The sequence below is a fragment of the Struthio camelus genome, chromosome 15 (genome assembly GCF_040807025.1).
Source record: "Struthio camelus isolate bStrCam1 chromosome 15, bStrCam1.hap1, whole genome shotgun sequence".
NCBI lineage: Eukaryota > Metazoa > Chordata > Aves > Struthioniformes > Struthionidae > Struthio > Struthio camelus.
The window spans coordinates 8162283-8176451 of NC_090956.1; the positions used below are offsets into that span (position 1 = coordinate 8162283).

Consider the following 14169-nt stretch of genomic DNA (forward strand, 5'->3'; position numbering starts at 1 on the left):
ATGAAAACTCTTTTTTCTCTAGTTTCGTGGAGTGCTTTATTAAAATTTAACTGTTCATTTTTTGTCTTGTGAACTTTGAAGACTATTTAAGCAAGGCCATTTGGGAAAAGTTAATTAAATTGGGAAAGTTAGCTGGCATATTTACCATTTCAGGGAACATACCATAATTTTACAAGAAGAGATGAATCAAGTTTGCATTTGGAGAAGTAACCCTTGAAAAGACAGCCCTAAACAACAACAAAGCACAGAGGCAGAACGTGCTCAGTTATTGCAAGCTAGATATATGGCTATGGAAATTTATATTTTAATTTCATCTTTAAGATTAAAAGTTAGTCTGTTTATTGATAAATATCTATGATAGGCTCTTGGGAATGTTTTCATGGGGTAGAGGTAGCATTTTCTATGCAGCGAAGGAGAGAAAGTTCTCAAGAATTCTTAAGTTCTTAAGTTAATTTGGTTCTTAAGTTATTTATTTATTATTATTGTGGCGCTTCCATTTAGCATAGAAAAACTGTAACAAGGCTCCACACTGGCACACAAATTCAGACAAAATTAGACACTCATCTTTAATTACAAAAGAGGGTACCGAGGAGAGGCCTGAACTCTCCATCTCTGGATGCCTTCAGGTATATGATATTGTAAGTATTCGGACAAGGTGTCAAAAAAACCCCAAGAGACTCTGGAAAGTGCACGTGTGGGCCAGCGGGACGCGAGCGTCCGGGCAGAAGCAGCGTGCCAGGCTTTCAGGGGCAGTCTGCATTTGCAGCTGCTTCCAAAAGTGGGATCTGGGGCATTTGGAGGGTGACGTGTGGTGGTAGGACCATGTGTCCCACTCTGGCACCTGCTTTTTCAGCAGCCTGCGAGCGCTCAGTCACGCGTCCCACAGGCACGGTCCTGCCCGTTAGCAGACTCAGGCCATCAGCATTAAGCGCTGGTGTTCAAGTGGCAAAAGGGCTTGCTGCCTGCAGGTCGTGGGTACAGCTATTAATTTCACATGAGAAATAAGTAACCAGACAGGACTCTTAGACAAGTTTAAATTAGCAACAGTGCAACAACTTCGACGGGGGTTTTGTTTGTTGGAGACTTGTTTTATTTTTCCTTCGGTTTTTCATAAGTCTGTTAAATTATTTAGGGATGAATTTTAAAATTAGAAGACGTGGCATTAAAAAGCCAATGAATATTTTATGAAGGATTCTGGGATTTCATGGTATCGAAATACATGTTGCAACCTCCGAGACTGCGGGACAGAGGCTCCGGCTCTGCGGTGCAGCTCCAGCTCTGTGCCTGCTCCTGCCGGGTGCCCGATCCCGCGCCCGATCCTGCCACAGCGTGGGAGAGCGCCATGCATGCCCTTCGCCTGGCCATGGAGAAGGGAGCCCGCGCTGCCCCAGGAGCTCAGGTTTCGGTTGTCTTCCTTTCTTCCCTTGTGCCTGGGAAAGCAATATTTAATTTCAGCAGAATTCACCCGTATCTTGCAACTGGTTTTTAAATGGCAAATGCAAGATCTTGAGTCAGAGCCTGTTTTACATATGCGACGGGAGAGGCAAGCGGAGATCGAAAAGTAATATGAGACTACCCACAGCAGCACTGCAGGGTGGGCAGCGCTGAGGGACACTTTGGGGCACCGGGGCAGCAGGAGCCGGGGCAGAAATGGGAAGCGCGGGCTGGCGAGGACAGTGTCGGGGATGGTGCCTGTGCAAAGGGAGGGGCAGCAGGAGTAAAACACCAGCCTTTCCCAGGAAGGCTGGCAGGTGTCCTCAAGGGGTCTGTCCGAGCAGGAGGTCTCGCTGCACCTCTGTGGACCCCGTGGCAACCTGCCAAGTCAGAGGAGACCTGCAGCTAGTGCCCATCACTACAGTCAGCCTTTCTCCAGTGTAATTTACCTGTACGTTAAATAAGTAGTCCTGATGACATTTTTCTTTTCTTTTCTTTTTTTTTTTTTTAATGAATTAGCAGATCTTGCTGACACAAATCAGGAACTGGATACAATATTCAGCAAGCACATTAACTCTCCTTCTAACATGCTGCATGCTGAGACGCTCTTCATTATTACCTTAAAGTACCAGAAGCTGGAGCAATGCCAGCTTTTCCCCTCGGACGGTAACAACAATGACATAGACAGCAATAATTAGCTCTCTGCTACATGACTGGCACGGATGATGCTGTTCTTCACAGCCCGTTTCTCTTCCTTTAGCTGCTATGCAGGAATCCTTGATAATTAATCAGCCTCACTAATAAATCCTCCAGAGTTGTGTTCAAAACGTTGTGCAGATGCACAGAGCTCGGTACTGTCAGGATGGTCGTGCTGCACATGGAGCCTGAGCTGGGGCAGCAGCATCTCCCTGCCGAGCTCAACATAGCTCAGAGAACGTACCCGCAGCCGACGGTCTGCCGTCGCGTGCCATGTCAGAGCAGTTCTTGCTCTCAGACTTGAGAAAGCACAAGCCCTTTGCGTTTTTGACAGTCTTAGACCATCATAGTTCAGAAGAAAGTATTTTCTGGCAAAGAGAGCCTACTGTGGTCCACTGTTTTTTTTAATGGCGTGAAATTATAACGTCAAAATACGAGCTGAACCTTTCCTTTGTTTTTGAAGTTTACCAAAAAAATTAATTAGTTTTTATTTAATTTCATTTTTGTGCACACCTACCTTTCCTGCTTTGTTTTCCAAAGCGAGAGACCCACAGCTGCGTGAGACGCTGATCTTGATGGCACCTTCTAGCAGCAAGGTCTCACAGTTGTTTGGGGCTGCAAGAGTGACCCTCAGCCACTGTTAAACAAACAGGCACGGGGAGGTAACAGCACTGATCTCGGAGGTTTTTATTTTTTTTTTCCAGGAAGGGAGCCTTAAGAAAACATTAATGAAATATCCTTAAGAAAACACTCATGACATTTCTGCTTTGAATGTCTGATTCTGGAAAGAGAGATAATTTTTTGTGGAGAGATCATTTCACTGGGTGTATGTCCCAGGACAGTCAAACTTTTATAAACTCGGCAGAGTGAGAGAGCAGCCCAAGCTTACGCAAGCATGTCCTTGCCATTGCTAAGGCTGTTCACTAGGTCCTCATTTAACACCCCAACTCAAAGCATCCTTTCGCAGCACCATGAAACAAGTCCCTTGACTGTGTAACAAGAAAGAGTGAATTTTTTTTCACCAGATTAAGTTGCAATTATAATCTGCACCAGAGAATAATTTATTACTGCATTTTCTCCTGCTACTGGCAAGTATTGTAACAAGAGCAGGAAATGGTTTAAAATATGTCCATCCTACTGACATGGACTGTGAGAATATAAAGGGGGCCAACATTAGCTCTAGTAGTGTCAGTAACAAAAGTCTAAGTGCCAAACCATTTTAATTAATTATGTGCTAATAGACTCTGGGCTGGTATAGCATTCCGCATGCTCTATGGGTATACGTTATACTCATCAGTTCTATTTTTCCTTTTGGAATAAAAATTAGCAGTAATCCTTCAATTCCATGGAAGCCTTCTGTTGCAATCCAAAAGTCAATGCAGCATTCAGGCTTCATATGTACTTTACCATTCCCTTAGGCTATTGTTTGGCTGGCATTTTGAGGAAAGTTAAACACCATTAGTATCCCGTGATCTGCTTTGGCACGGCAGAGCAACTCCAGAGCTGTCTTGGGTAAGGTTTACAACTACTTTGGGGCACCAAGCAGCCACAACAGCAGGAGCACAATGGCAGATAGGATCCTAATAGTCACAAATTCATAATGAAGCTTTTTATTTTGGTGAATCCTGTTTAGTCTCTTTTTTTTTTTAATGTCATCCTTTTCCATATAGAAGGGCTGTCTTGGTCCCTCGGCCATAGTTGGTGGAATGGCCGTTGTTGCAGTAGGCGGGGGGGTATCGTGTGGGGGGTCTTTCTTGCTGTGATTACGAATATTTTGTAAGTGCCTGGACCAATCTGGGGAACCCTTAGTATGATCAAATAGGAAGCTGGAGGAGAAGCACAACCTGCAAGTGGTGCTCTGGCAACATCTCTGAAACTGAAGGAAGTTTCTCTGATAGGAAACTTCTGGAGGAAACAGCTCAGAATTCAAGGCTGATTTGGAAAGATTTGGGGATTTGCTTTCTGGCTTGTGTTTTAATTGTTGTTTAGCTGTAAACACTCCCTCAACCCAAAGTGGATGGCAAATATCAAAATCAGAATAATTAAATGATTGCAAGTACTAATGAAGTTTCTAAATAAACTAAGACATTCAAATGCAATAGGGTTTAGAACCATCTTATGTCTTTACATCTGTGAGACTGCATCTTAAAAATAAGATATGCTTTTCTCCCAGCTCAGCAATGCCCAGCTTTTTCCAGACTTAGATATTTCTTCTGTCCAGGAAGGAGGGCACTATAATATTCACCCTACTAGTTTGGGTTAAGGGTCTCTCATTGCTGCTTGAAATGACCATGAGGAGGGCAGAAGGTTGACTTTGGAAGTTGCTAGTGGTAAATATCCGCAGACTACTATCCCTTTCGAAAAGGATGGATGTTTCAACAGCTAGTCAGCCAATTTCACGCTAAAATTAAAGTTGTCAGTCATCAGGTGGCCTGCTCAGTAGATAAGTGATATTACCGTTTCACATACCCAACGTTTTTCCATTGGTCAGAATTTGATGCAGAATCCTTGCTGGCATGCCATTGACACATCAAATGTAACAATTATTGCTAGCATTTTTATTCTCAAGGTTTTTTGGCACATTCAGCTCAGATTCCCATTTGCTTGGTTTAATAGATGTAAACAATCCAATTTTTCATCAGTTCTGCTCAAGAGCTCATCAGTGACTGCATATGGGTGTAATCAAGTAAGCATCGTTTACTCAATTCAAAGCTTAGTTCTTTCATTTCCATCAGTTCCTGCTTCTTTTTGAATTTTCTAGAACAGCTCCATATTTTTTAAATAGTGTTAGTCAGGATTCTTTTGTTTATTTTACTTTTATAGTTATCATTTTGTTAATGCTTCTGTTGTTAATGCTTGAGGTGTACCCCCTCATAATTCCAGTCTTCCCACGTAATAACTCTGAAGAGCCACACGAACAGAAAGGGTCCCATGCCATGCTGAGATGCTCCACCTTATTAAAACAAAAAAAATCTTACTCCTAAGCAATTCTGAAGAACTTGTTCATTATATTATGTCCATTTAATTTGTACTTCAACTTGTTCGTATTTCACCTTTCATCATTCTGCTGTTCTTTAAATACATACACCGGAGAAGGGGAAAAAATAAATCTGTGGAAGTGAAGATGAGAGGAATCCCGTGAGATGGATGAATTTATCTGATGTCTATTGTCCCCATGATGACAAACAGATTTCTTTCCTCACCTTTTCCCCTTGTCCCTGAAGCATACAGAGCTCCCCGGGTTAAATAAAAAATTCTGCTTGGTGCCTCTGCTGGAGAGTAGAGTACAAAACCATGCAGCTTGCTCAATGTCCAGACTCCCAGTTGACTTGCTGATTTTCCATGCCCAGAATTTTATGTGCCTAAATACTCATGCTGTGGATCTCAGGGAATCCATCCACGGAAACATAAATTTATTTTATTAGGAGACTATACTATGCTTTTTGGGAACACGTACCTGTAGCTAGTCTTGCAGTACACACCTGACAGCTTTACCTTATTCAGCTACTACTCTTCAAAGCAGTCTTTCAAAGGGCAGAAATCCCAGCTTCTGTGCTTGAGGACTGAGGCTTCAAGGCAGAGGGAGTAAAATCCCTCCCACTGCAGTTAGACGTCTCAATGGACATCAGCATTTCTTCCTCCTTTGTGCAGTGCCTATTGCTGTAATGTTATGATAATCACACTTGTGAAGACAGACTGTACTTTCCATTTAATACACTGGCAAAAAGCCATTAGTATGAGGACAGTGGCTGATTTTTTTTGACCTCTTTGCCTCCATTGTCTTTCAAAGCTTTTTAGCTCTGCATCTTATATTCTCCATGCCATCACCAATCTCAGAGACCAAGAGAAAGAGTATTTGGGCCATGCAAGCCTAAGGAAGTGGCAAAGTTTTTCTGTTCACACTTTCCTCTCAGCTCATGTCTCCAGGAGCAAGCGCTCTACCAGAACCAGCACATGGGGAGGAGGAGATGTGCTGTGGAATAGCCATTAATGTTACACAGATATTTTCACACACATCTGGATCAACGTTCTCCTTAATTAGAATCATCCTGTCCTCAAGATGCAAATGCCACCCTTTGTGTGAGTTCCTTTACCTCCCTTGTGCATTATGCTTGTATGCTTGCATGTTTGCTGTTGAATGCCTTCTCTTTTGTCACCTTTATGGAAACTGGCATGCTGTCGTCCAGTTTTTTCTACTTCTTTGAACTGAAATATTAAATATTTTTCCCAAAGGCTTTCCTATTTCTCTCAGCCTACAAAATTCTGGGATCCCACTCATCTGAACTCAAGTGCTTTGTCATCTCTTGATAGCACTAATTACAAAATTATCTATTCCATTGCAATGGTAATCATCTCCTGCAGTCTCACTTTCTTCCCTTGCCTGGGGCAATGTCTCCTCATCTTTATTAAGGTGCTTGGATTTAAGGTACTTGGATTTTTTTTCCAACAGCTGAAGTTAAAAGTTGAGTTAGAAAAGGAGCAAAAGTTCCTCTTCTCCTGAAGGATTAGCCTCTTCATTGCCAACTTCGTTCAGCCATTGTTTACCATAAATCCTCATTTGATCTTACTATTCATACGTTTTATTTGCAGAGCTGTTGTACAGGAATGCCACTTCACCACGTTCACCATGTCCACTACATGCTGTTGGACAGGAGATAATGTTCTTCCCGCTGCATTAGTGTTTCCAGCTCCAAAAGGTCCTCTCTAGGAATAGTCTGTGTGGGGAAAAAGTAAAATAAATGCATGGAAATCAGTAGCACAGGTTCATACAATGCACACAAGAATAGACATCCACATTTGTTTCAAGATGAAGGAGGAGAGGTACCCCACAGCTCATGTGTTTCCTTATTAAGCAAGAGCAGTGTTGTGTCACTTAGCAGAAGTATAAACTGAGTTGGCACTTTGCAAATCGCTCATTTTCACCAGCCAGTCCTAAGGCCCTGATTCAGCAAAGCTGTGCAGCAGAAAGTTGTCCTTTCCCAGTAAGCTTTACTATTCTCAAAGCAGCATGGTCGTCACCAGAGCCCAGCTCTAACACATGTGAGCTACCTGCCTCCATTCTCTGTCAGCAGTAGTGAAAATATCCCGATCGCTTGGACAAACCTGCTTCTTAGAACAATCCCCAGGGGATTTTTACGTGGATAATTTCTTGTGGGGGACACCACAACCAAATAGCCACATGTTATAGCAGGCCACATCTCTGAGACGTGAGAGAATGAGAGAATTTACTGCAGTGTTGTAAAGGTCAGGGATAAAATCCTGGTTTGCATCTGAAAGCCTGCCTTATTAGTTGATAACAAAGGATTTTTTTTGGAGCAATTTATCATGGCAGTGATTCGTAACTTAAATGACTGTAAAGATGGCTAACTCAGCTTGAATGCTGAATGAAGGTAAAAAAACATATAGTCTATTGAGTAGCATGGTTAAAATCCTTTTTCAGTAAGATATTTAATAGCATTTATAATATTGGATCAGCTAGTCATGTTAAAAAGAGAGAATAAAAAACTACCATTCTTTTATACTACTTATTTCCTTCCCATTCATTATTTATGCATCTGTTTTCATTGTCTCCAATTATTTGTTTAGTAATATATTGGTAACTTTAGCTGTAAGGTTATCTTACTTTTGCAGATTGTTAGGCTTGGATTCAGTAAAGAATAAAAATAGAGCATTATCTTTTTATACTAACTTATATCAATAGACTAAGATAGAGGGGTTTTTTTCCATTCCTCATTTTTAACTATGGAAAAATGGTTATTAGTCAGAAGGGTTGGTGGACAGCACAGCGGAAAGTTGTTATGAATAAACTCTTTGGAAAAAAGTGTGACCTTAACAAAACAGAAGTAGGAAGCATTAGGCATCCTGTAAACAGTTTGGTTTTAGTGCTGACGATAAAGTGAAGAATAGATTGCAGTCCCTGAGCTAAATCACTGCCATGGCCATAACTGCTCCAAAACAGGTCAAAGACTTTCCCCAAAACGCCCTGTGCTGGGTCTCAGGGCTCCTAGCAATAGGCAGGATAGTGCTGCCGTTGCTTCTTTGCGGGGCTCAGCTGCAAGTGTCTGCAAACACGGAGGCAAGGGTGTGGGGAGGGCTGCTACAAGTAAAGGCATTAAATTGCTTGGGATGAAAAGGTATTCTTGCAACACAGGCAGTGGCTAAGCGACATTAAAGAGCATTGACCGATCAATTCAGTTTAGGTTTCTTCTCTGAGTTTCAAATATGGCAGTTTTGAAAGGCCCCAATATAACTATAGCAAGTGGCAGAATGAACCGTAATCTTCAACTTATGTTTTTCACTTGCACAACCAAAGTGCTTAGAAGTGGCGTGGCCAAAATCAGGAAAGGACCACGTAGACTGGCATAGGTTTCTACACAGGTTTCCTGGGAGGATGATTCAGAGCACCTAAATCCCTAAGGCGCCCTCCAAAGGAGCCTCTTTTCCCCTGGATTGTGTAGTTAGCCTCTTAGCTTAATCATGGGAATTATTTGTCCAGTTTTAAGCAATGTGATTCTGTGCTCTAAAAAAATCTCCTCACCATTGGCTCCCACCCAGGACTGCTGATTTAAGCAATGATGACTGAGGTCTCTAAGCCGGTAGGTCAAAATCCAAGAAGCTAAACGGCAAGAACTATGTCATTTCTGGTAACATCAGGGACAGATAAAAAACCTGACCTCTTGCTGCGCAAAGGTTTGCATTGTTTGTGCCCAAGCATGTGGGAAGAGAAGAGGCTATTTGCTTGGTGGAGTTAACAATTAACATGCATGTCTGATTTTTTTTTTAGTTTTGGTTTGTTTAACAAAGAGTATCAGGTACAGAGGATTGTTTCCTAACACTGAGTTAGATCTGTGATTTGATCATGCTGATAGTTGGTGATTTAAAGAACACTGGTATTAGCAATAATTAGTAGTTGCTAGGAGTTTTGACAAACCTTTTCTGCCTCATAAAACTCACTGAACAACAAGGCTGTTTTCTGCTGGTTCTCTCAACCTGAAAAGCTCTTGCTCCCTTTTGATGTTTTTGGAGATAAAAGTTTCAGGACTGTGAGACAGAATGAAAAAGGGGGGAATTGATTTGGCCTGTTTTGTTCTGTTTTTAAAGTCTGAATCCAAATCAAACATCTTTTAATTGACTAAATGAAACCTCTTGATAGATATGGACCAAGATTTTATTCTTCAGATTTTTTTTCAGTTTGGAAAAACAAGTATTTGCTTTGCAAAAACAAATTGCATCTGGGCTTTGACGGGAATGCTGCCTCCTGCCCAAACCAAGCCACCAGCTCAACATGACGGTAACGTTTTCATGCCAGTCTGCTCTTTGACAAACAAGTGTCAGCATCAAGTCAAAACTCCAACTGACTTCAGAAGAAAGGTGCATTTAGCAGGAGCTACAAGCACTGTAAATTAAACGCAGTGACTCCTTTGCATTCTGTCAAGCTGTGATTTTATGCGGGTAACGACGTGCCCATGTTAGCGAAGCACACAAAACTCCCAAGCAGCTGATCCGTGTCTCCTGCTCTCTAAGATCTCTCACTGTATAATTTAAGACCTGAGTTAAATTTCGTAACTAAAAAATATTAAACAAGCACTGTGATTCTAAAAGCGTTATTTAAAAAAAAAAAAAAAGCTTCCTGATTCCAACTAAGAGCTCAAATAATTTTCTCCTGACCGCTATTCTCCTGGGTCAGCGTTTCTCAGGCTGTTCCTATCACAAGCGAATTCTCCCATTTCTACCTCCTTGCCCTCCTCAACCCTTCGCAGAGGACAGTGCCGGTGCAGCACAGTGCTTCTTAACCCAGACACCACTGGACACCTCCCGCCCCCCCAGCTGCTCAGAGGAGGATTCGGCTGAAGCACCCAGTTCGTGGTTGCTGACCTACTGACAACAGTCAGAGAGGTGGGAACGAAGGAGCTGTAATGTCTCCAGCAACCCTGTCGTTGTCCAGCTTCTTCTTGCAGCTGGTCCAAGATGGAACTGTAGGCAGCGGGACAGGAGCAGCGTTCAGGACAGATCAGGCTCAAAAATACCTCCTCACTCACATATTCATGAGCTGCTCTGTTCAGTCCTCAGTTCTTGGAGTGGATGTTTTTGGCTGGAAAGGCCTGGACATAAACTACCTCTTCTAAAATCATGGTGGCAGATGGCTGGGTTAGCTGCCTGGAAGTTAGAAGGGGGTGAATCATCGGTAATGTGCATTTGATGAATTTTGCCTCTTTTCTGCCCCTACGCTTCCCCCCAAAATCCTTCGGAGGAGATATAATAACTTCCCTAGAAATGAGTCATTGTACCAAACTCTTGTTCAACCAATTTTGGGGCTGTAGCTTATAGTAAGAAGATCATTGGCAGAATTTGGTATGCAAAATTGGAACAGTTTTTATCAGATTTCTCAGTCTTGGGCAATACTACGGTGCCCTCACAGGAGGGATAACAAATGCATAAATCAGATATTTAGTCTGAGGAATCAACCATTACAATGTATTTGAAAATATTTGCTCTTTTTGCTTGAAATAGATTGTTCATTCCAGCACATTTGCTAAGAAGTTTGCAGGAAAAACAAAAACACAACAGATACAAAGGGGGAAACACATATGTTTTAAAATAAGAAAGACTCATTCTTCCAAAAACATTTGTATAATATTTGTCTAAGTCTCCAAATATGAGCTTTTTTTTTTCATTTTACTGAGATATATTTGAAGCCCAACTAGATTTGACACGAATTAATAGGAAAGCCCTTCCAAAATCTGCCACTAGAGGAGAAACAACATGTTGCTGGATCCAAAACATCCAGAGGGGAATTATGCAAAGAGATTACTCATCACTGAAGCAAAGTCTAAAATTCAAGTTCCCAGCATTGACTTGTGCCAGGGCCACACCACCACCACCATCTCTCCCTGTGCGTGCTCCCTTGTGCAACAGGAAAGAACTTTTGCCTCCACTGCAACTATTGCTGGCCAAGACTTGACATATCCAGATCTGATCCATGATTAACTCAGGCCATTTCCTCATAACACTGAGCTCTTCTGAGATAATGTGCTTTCCTCCTTATGAGAGATCGGGTTAAACCCATGAAAGTTTTAATCTTCCTAAAACTTTCCCTTCTTCTCGGAATGTACCATTACCAGTTTAGGTATTTGCATTAGCCATATAGCAGGTGAACTCTTAAGTGTATAGCGTATGTGGTGCTATGAATACGTGCAAAGACATGAACTGCAACAAACTGCACAGCACTGATGTGGGACTCGTCCAGTTACAGCAACCCAGGCTGGTGACAGGCAAGACATCGGCCCCTGATTCAACAAAGAACTGAGCATACGCTCATCTTTCAACTTTGACTTTAGTCAGCTGTATGCATGGCAACATCGATTTAGCTGAACAGGGATAAACTCAATACAATTTGAATTCCTCTGTAAATAAGAATTGGTCCAGTATAGCTGTCTGCAACAATCCTACCGTGATCTTTCAAATATTGACTGACAGTGCCAGTTCCTGGAATAAGCAATACAAGCTGTAATTAAAAATACGCTTTTACCTCCGTGGTTGCAGAGAAAGTCTGAAAAAGTGACTCTGGAGTATGTCAAAGGCTGAGAAAACACGACATCAAATGAAAGCAACCACAGAATGTGTTAGTCTTAAAGATTTCATGACTTTTAAAGTAATCTCTGGATTTTTGGATGGTCAAATTCTTGAAGTTGAGGTTAGCGATTCCCCAAGTTTGACTGCCTGCCTGGCAGCTGAGGTTGTCACCAAGCTCACATGTATTAAAATTGCATAAAATTACAGAAAAATAAGCAAAAAATAAATTAGTATGTTACTTCTATTGATTATTTCTGAGCTTGAAAACAAGCTGTAAAAGAGTTAATCCAATTGACACGGAGGCAACTGCATTGTCTCCATGTCAAGGCCTGGAGCAGCTCCATTGGTGGTAGCTGCACCGATGCAGACTCATGCTCTGTCTGGGAAAGGAAAGTTTCTCGTCTTTACGCTTTCCTATCCGGGTGACTCTGGTTTAACTGTTGGCGTGCTCGGTGCCAGCTGCTCCGGGAGAGCAGAAGCAGCTCTCAGGAGGGGAGGGCAAAATCATTTTGGCCTTCTCATGTGCTGGGGCACTTGCCAGCTCCACTTCGCAGCAGGTATGTGTTCCCATGGGAAAGGGCTCTGTGGAAAAAAAGAAAAGAGAAAGAAAGTGAGATACAGAAAAACACAATGGAGGAAAGCAGCTCGGAGAGAGAGAAATGACAGCGGTCCTGCCAGGAGCCCAAGACCCCAGGGCATCTGTCTTCCCGGCACCGGTTAGAGAGGACCCGATAGCACACAAGGTGCTTAAAAGCAATGTTTTTGTGCTCTGTCCTGTGTCCTCTGATAGGTACACGAGCAAATAGCAGCACCTCGGTTCACATTTTCGGTTGTCAGCAGAAGGAGCTTTCACTTCACATTCATTATCGCCTAAGTGAGACACTGTGAAGCCGTGAAGCAAAAAGCAATGCCACTCACACTGCTGCCGCACTGATTTTCAGCTCCATGAGCTGCCAAGGAGCGACGCAGGGAGAGCTAAGGACAGGAGAACCAGGCGGACTAGGCACCTCATCACAGCTGTGATTGACTCTCTTCAAAGGCAGCTGAGGAAAGAGGTTGTGGCTGGGCTGCTCCCTATGAGTCTGGATTCAGAGATTTTCCTGGTTTGGGCCTGTGTGTTTTATTTAACAACAAGAAAAAAAAGTCCTTTGATTTTCTGCTCTGTTGTACAAGCACTTCTGGAGAAAGTGTGTGGCTGGCACCAGGCTGCAGAGCAAGCGAGAGACTTTCTGCACATTCTCAGTGTAGGGCTGGGATGACAAATGTATTTCTTTTTTGCATTGTTGCAGTGGGTTGTTTTGCCCGATTTTCTGGGGGAAACAGCAGGGGGCTTCTTGTCCCCAATTATGTGAATAACTACATTTGTTTCAGCATTGCAAGAAGTGGCTAAATGCTTTGATTCTGAGAAAGCCACGAGCAAGATGCCAGCCTTGCGCACGGGAGAGGGGCCGGTCCAGGGCGGGCTGCCACCTTCCCCAGCCTCTCCGGGTGCTCTGAAGCACTCAGGTCTCTGCTGACAATCCCAGAACTTCAGTCCCAACTGCTGGCCGAACCCCCGTGGGCCTGAGGGTCTGCATTTGCAAAGACATCTCGTATCCAATGGTGCCCTCCGGGTCGCCGGCTGCCCACAGCTTGCACGCAGACACCATCCTCCTCCTGCACCCACCAACCGGCATGGCCACAGGCACCTTTCCAAGGTTGTGCTCCCCTCTACACCTGCAAAACGGGACTCACAGTACATCTGTACTTCAGAGGCTGGTGTCAAGCCAAGAGGATGTCCAGGTTGTGCAGCACTGTGGTGCTTTAGGTAAGATAGATGCTATTGGTATATTTGAGTTCACCTTGTCCCAGTATCTGCTCAGCAATGGGTGCTGCTGGCTGACACGCTGAGCTCATTCTGTGCCGTCCTCTTGCCAAGAGCAAAAAAGTCCATGATAATTTTTAAGTGATCTCTGTGGAAACTGCCATCCCTTTTATTGTGTCTCTACGGCTTTCTCCAGGCCTGCCCCAGCCCCGCAGTACGCATGTGTGCTCGCAGGCGGGGACACAACACTCACGGTGCAGCCACAGCCAGGCGCTGAGCCGACAGCAATACCGGGGCCACTTCATCCCAACTGGAGCATCGGAGGGAAATGCACCACTTTAGATGCATTTATGGTGTGACATACACACACAAAACCAGTTAAAGCCAGACACGTTGCAATTTTTGCTTTGGCAAAAATGATTTGAGGCAAATTCACAAAACAGTTTCAGATGAGAGAGCTGGTCAAAACTTGGAAAACAAAACAAAATGTTTTAGTCCTTTTATTTTTTCCCCATTCAAAAATACTCCATTTTTAAATGTGATCGTGTTTTTTTTTCAAAGGATCAAACAAACCAAAAGTGTTTCAGCTTGGGGCTGCACAAGACATCTTTGATTGGCCCCAAATGATGGGGTTTTTGTTGTTCAGTGTTTCATGCCAGCAA

The 14169-nt window shown here is 43.1% G+C and overlaps 1 long non-coding RNA gene across 9 annotated transcripts in view; it reads right to left on the minus strand.

The window, feature by feature from the left end:
• Positions 1-450: 450 nt before the first annotated feature.
• The window catches only part of LOC104153956 (uncharacterized), a 346787-nt gene continuing 333068 nt past the window's right edge, over positions 451-14169 (minus strand). For 8 of the 9 annotated variants that reach the window (XR_011134670.1, XR_011134671.1, XR_011134666.1 and 5 more), the window contains one exon: positions 4810-12285. This is a non-coding gene — a long non-coding RNA (uncharacterized lncRNA). Of the gene's footprint in view, positions 1431-2647; positions 12286-14169 lie in introns of those variants that run through there. The other variant, XR_011134668.1, reaches the window with a different exon arrangement.